This window comes from Littorina saxatilis, linkage group LG7, assembly GCF_037325665.1.
Source record: "Littorina saxatilis isolate snail1 linkage group LG7, US_GU_Lsax_2.0, whole genome shotgun sequence".
Lineage (NCBI taxonomy): Eukaryota > Metazoa > Mollusca > Gastropoda > Littorinimorpha > Littorinidae > Littorina > Littorina saxatilis.
Window position 1 is genome coordinate 13999632 of NC_090251.1, and position 6104 is coordinate 14005735.

Below are 6104 nucleotides of genomic sequence, written 5' to 3' on the forward strand. Positions count from 1 at the left end.
CTCTTTTTGTCATTACTGGCTTCTTCTCTTAGTTTTTCAGTTTGTGTCTTTGTTGTTAGGCAAAAGTACATTTTCATTATTTTATAGTATTCTAATTTGAACGGTATGTGTGAGTTTAAAGGTATTTCTTTTGGTGTTTGTTTGTTTGTGTTTGTTTGTTTGTTTGTTTGTTTGTTTGTTTTCGTTTTCGTTTTTTTGCTACAGTTCGTTTAGAAAAGTGTAAAGTTTCGAGTGCGTAATTGTAGAATGCGTTTAGGTTTTTGGAAGAGTTATGTAGTTTGAAAGGTCTCTCCGTTTTAAAAAATCATGTTTGGTTCCTAAAAATGTTTTGCTACAAAGTCTAGGGCTTTGTCGTGATTATTACTGGCCTACCACAACTCTGTACGTGTGGGGCAATAACCAAATGAAAACGCCCTGACATGTGTAAACGCAAGCAGTCAAACGGAGCACAAATGTAATCCCACAGTCATAACATCGCAGAACGCGTAGTTGAAGCTGGGCCTTGGGCTTAAATCAGTAGACGGGAAACAATGGACAATGACAACTCCTTGAACTCACACTCACGACGATTTGTCTACTCTGTTCTCATATCTATCACAATCTTTTCCGAATAGGGTGTCGTCTTTCAGTCAGAAAATTAACTTTGACGAAAACTACAGCCTCGAAAAGAACAGCGAAGACAGAAAAATATAAGTACAAGTACAAAAAGGTCGGACTAGAAAAAGAGCATAATAGAAAATACTGTTTGCAATTTATCCCGTTTCAAGGGAGGATATACGTGTGTGTGTGTGTGTGTGTGTGTGTGTGTGTGTGTGTGTGTGTGTGTGTGTGTGTGTGTGTGAGAGAGAGAGAGATTGAGAGAGAGAGAGAGAGGTGAATAGTGTATGTTAGTTTGTTTATTCATTCATTCATTCATTCAATGCGATTTTCTCTTTTTATAAGTGTTTAGTATTCCTCAAGAAATCCCGGACGTTTTGAATTCAGCTTAGGTTTATACTTATTGTTACTTCCACGAGCTCTTTGAGTCCTGATGAGAAATGCATAGGGTTGGGAATCAGTGGGTTAATAAGTCGTTGTGTTTCTCTTAAAAGTTGACATTTTCCTAGATTTACACAATTTTCTAGACGATTTTTGGTATTGAAGTTAACAGTTAATTTTTTGAGACGTATTGTTTAGAGAAGAAAAATGTTGTTCTTAGCTAGAAAGTGTACTTGTACACGTATCCGTTAAATTTTCAGAAGTTTGTATTCTTTACACTGTAAATAGGCATTATAATTGATCGTCATTCAGACGCATTTTTTTTTATACTGTTCGCGGGGTTGTTCAGGGATTTATTGAAGTTCATTATCGGCGTTTATATTAACTTGTTAGCTTGAAAGTTGATTATACGCAGTTTTTCTCTCGTCTTCTTCACTGCGGGAACAAAAGAAGAAAGAGGAATCTTGAAGTTTGAAGTTTTTATAATACAGTTTCACAGTTTGATAGTACTTCAGGGATAGGCTGTTTTTAACTTAATACTTGTATTCAATATTAACGTTTGTTCCCCTTTTACAGATTTTTCTCGTTTGATCGTTTGTTGTTTGTTTGTTTATGTGTTTGTTTTGTTTGTTTTGTTGTTTGGTTGCTCATAAGGAATAGAACCTGGGGATAAAAAAAAACAATTTAAAAAGCAGATCTACTTTTTTTCGGACTGAATTCTATGATTTCCTGTAAAAAAAAATTTTTAAAAATGTAACCACTTTTATGTGAGTCCTAAACGATTCCTTCTATTTAACACATTGACTGCCATAAAGCGTAGCAGGTACTTGCCTCCCTATCATCAATAAATCAATACTCTGCCAAGGGAAACTACCTCTGAATATTGTCCTTTGAATTGCAGCAAGATGATCAGTTTTGGTCTAATAGTTATACATTGTATGTTATGTTTTTTCTTCGGTTTTTTTTCAAATCTAAATTCTTCTGGCAGTCAATTATTAAAGTTTTTGATAAGCTTTGGTTAGGAAGAAGCCAAGTAATTACAAACAAAACATGAAAGAAGTTGTATTTCACGTTGTTATCAATCTTACCATACACACAAAAACAAACACCCATGCCCTTTTTCTATCTAATCTCGTTGTTGCAATCTTAAGGTTAATGATAATGTCAGTTTTCCTCCTGAAACCGGTGTGTTATCAGAGGAAGTAGTGGAGAATAATGTAATCTTAGCATAATCATGAAACCAACGTTTTGCTGAGGCTAGGTATGCAGTGTTCTGCTGGACCTATACATTTTGATTCTGTTTCATTATAGAGGCCATTTTGTTTTACATTTCAGTGCAATATTGTTTTTGAGATGTGTGGCGGCGTGTGTGTTTTAGATGAAAATTGAAGGTCCTTATACACAAATCTGGTGCATGCAATGATTCGATTAGGCTGAGCATGTTGTGTCAAATGTGTTTTGGGACATGGTTAGATTGTCTCGAGCATTTTTGAAAATCTCTTGGTTTTGTTTTTTGAAGTTATTGTGATGTCCATTTTCGTTGACAGCCAAGTTCTTCAAGGTTACGGTAAGGTCATTATGCCTCGAACACTTGGTAAGACTTCCACTGGCGTAAGAGTTTTGTTCGTCACGCAGAATCTTGTTATTTTGGACAAAGCGTATGGGGATTTTTTCCGAAAGAAAGTTTGGCGTCAGTTTTGTAGTGGAGGCGATTGTTGACTTTTAAAGGCGCACGCAAGGTTGGGACAAGACGTTTTTATCACAGGTTTTAGGGTTTGCAGATATTTTCCTGACAGCGTCAGTGCCTCGTTTTTGAGCATGGTTTGTTATCGACTTTCTTTTTGAGGCAATGGATTCGTTTGGGTCAGTAGTAGAGGTATGGTTTTGATGTCGATGAGGCATTCCTGGCCGAGTTTTGTGTATTGTTTTGCTCACAACAGAGATAATCTTGGGATTTTGGCAAATCATTTGTTGGACAGCCATTCAGAGTTTGGGGCCTGAGAAGAGTTTCTTGACAACGTTATAGTGGATGCAGTGTTTGATATGGTGAACTATCCAACTACAAAGCCGAATTTTGATCTAGGTAAATATAATCTTAGCAGATGTCTTAGTATATTTGTCCACAACATAGACATGTTCGGTTGTCTGGGACTTGGCAATGCTATTTGGTTAGAGTCTCACGTTGTTTGGGTCATGGCAAAGCTATGTGGTTAGAGTCTCACGTGTTTGGGTCTTGGCAAAGCTATTTGATTAGAGCCTCACGTTTTTGGGTCTTGGTAATGCTATTTGGTTAGTCTTACGTTTTTGGGTCTTGGCAATGCTATTTGGTTAGAGTCTCACGTTTTTTGGTCTTGGCAATGCTATTTGGTTAGAGTCTCACGTTTTTGGGTCTTGGCAATGCTATTTGGTTAGTCTTACGTTTTTGGGTCTTGGCAATGCTATTTGGTTAGTCTTACGTTTTTGGGTCTTGGCAATGCTATTTGGTTAGAGTCTCACGTTTTTGGGTCTTGGCAATGCTATTTGGTTAGAGTCTCACGTTTTTGGGTCTTGGCAATGCTATTTGGTTAGAGTCTCACGTTTTTGGGTCTTGGCAATGCTATTTGGTTAGTCTTACGTTTTTGGGTCTTGGCAATGCTATTTGGTTAGAGTCTCACGTTTTTTGGTCTTGGCAATGCTATTTGGTTAGAGTCTCACGTTTTTGGGTCTTGGCAATGCTATTTGGTTAGTCTTACGTTTTTGGGTCTTGGCAATGCTATTTGGTTAGTCTTACGTTTTTGGGTCTTGGCAATGCTATTTGGTTAGAGTCTCACGTTTTTGGGTCTTGGCAATGCTATTTGGTTAGAGTCTCACGTTTTTGGGTCTTGGCAATGCTATTTGGTTAGAGTCTCACGTTTTTGGGTCTTGGCAATGCTATTTGGTTAGAGTCTCACGTTTTTGGGTCTTGGCAATGCTATTTGGTTAGTCTTACGTTTTTGGGTCTTGGCAATGCTATTTGGTTAGTCTTACGTTTTTGGGTCTTGGCAATGCTATTTGGTTAGAGTCTCACGTTTTTGGGTCTTGGCAATGCTATTTGGTTAGAGTCTCACGTTTTTGGGTCTTGGCAATGCTATTTGGTTAGAGTCTCACGTTTTTGGGTCTTGGCAATGCTATTTGGTTAGAGTCTTACGTTTTTGGGTCTTGGCAATGCTATTTGGTTAGAGTCTCACGTTTTTGGGTCTTGGCAAGGCTATTTGGTTAGAGTCTCACTTTTTTTGGGTCTTGGCAATGCTATTTGGTTAGAGTCTCACGTTTTTGGGTCTTGGCAATGCTATTTGGTTAGAGTCTTACGTTTTTGGGTCTTGGCAATGCTATTTGGTTAGAGTCTCACGTTTTTGGGTCTTGGCAATGCTATTTGGTTAGAGTCTCACGTTTTTGGGTCTTGGCAATGCTATTTTGTTAGAGTCTCACGTTTTTGGGTCTTGGCAATGCTATTTGGTTAGAGTCTCACGTTTTTGGGTCTTGGCAATGCTATTTGGTTAGAGTCTCACGTTTTTGGGTCTTGGCAATGCTATTTGGTTAGAGTCTTACGTTTTTGGGTCTTGGCAATGCTATTTGGTTAGAGTCTCACGTTTTTGGGTCTTGGCAATGCTATTTGGTTAGAGTCTCACGTTTAGGTCTTGGCAATGTTATTTGGTTAGAGTCTCACGTTGTTTAGGTCTTGGCAATGCTATTTGGTTAGAGTCTGAGCTTTGTTCTTCAAAACACTCTGATTTAACCTGTGTGTAGAAGCAGCGGTTTGATTCAGATGTTGATAAGGCAGTTAGTCCATGAGAATTGGCAAGTATTTTTTGCGGTTGACACATCATGACAGAGGTGTTGCAAGACTGCTAAAGAGATGTGCTCTTGGCAAGTGATTTTTGACAGAGTCCGCACTTAGACCTTGAAGATAGCTGGAGGTCGATTTTGTGATAGAGGCAGTGGTTTTTTTCTATGTTGGTGAGAAAGTCGATAGTAGAGGCAAAGTTGAGGTTTGGGCAAGTCGTTGGCAAGTGATTTTTGACAGAGTCCGCACTTCGTCCTTGAAGAGAACTGGGGGTTGATTTTGTGATAGAGGCAGTGATTTTTTTTATGTTAGTGAGAAAGTCGATAGTAGAGGCAAAGTTAAGGTTTGGGCAAGTCCGTGGCAAGTGATTTTTGACAGAGTCCGCACTTAGGCCTTGAAGAGAACTGGGGGTTGATTTAGTGATAGAGGCAGTGATTTTGTTTTATGTTGGTGAGAAAGTCGATAGTAGAGGCAAAGTTAAGGTTTGGGCAAGTCAGTGGCAAGTGATTTTTGACGAGTCCGCACTTAGGCCTTGAAGAGAACTGGGGGTTGATTTAGTGATAGAGGCAGTGATTTTGTTTTATGTTGGTGAGAAAGTCGATAGTAGAGGCAAAGTTAAGGTTTGGGCAAGTCAGTGGCAAGTGATTTTTGACGAGTCCGCACTTAGGCCTTGAAGAGAACTGGGGGTTGATTTAGTGATAGAGGCAGTGATTTTGTTTTATGTTGGTGAGAAAGTCGATAGTAGAGGCAAAGTTAAGGTTTGGGCAAGTCAGTGGCAAGTGATTTTTGACGAGTCCGCACTTAGGCCTTGAAGATAGCTGGAGGTCGATTTTGTGATAGAGAGAGTGTTTTTTTTCTATGTTGGTGAGAAAGTCGATAGTAGAGGCACAGTTTAGGTTGGGGTAAGGCAGCTCTTCGCAGATACTATCTGGCGCCTGTAAGCGCCTGACTGAGGTTGAAGAAATTGAGTGCCACACTAAAGTCAAGAACGTCTGAGGGATTTTCCGACAACACCAACATGGACACAATTATAAAATCAGGCACTACCTATCACTCATGTTTTCTTTCCGGGTCACTCGGGAAAGGTCACAGACATTCTGGATTTATAGATTTATACATAGATTTATGCAGGCAGTGAATACTCTGTAACTTTTTATGTACAATTGTGTTACTTCTCCTGTGATACGATTTATGCGTTTGGGAAATGTGCAATTGCTTTTATACTTCGGGTCACTTTTTCGGACCACGGTTCTTTCGTCATTGTAAAACACCAAATTAATTTATTGTCATGAAAGAACAGTCATCGAACTAAGCAAAACTGAGT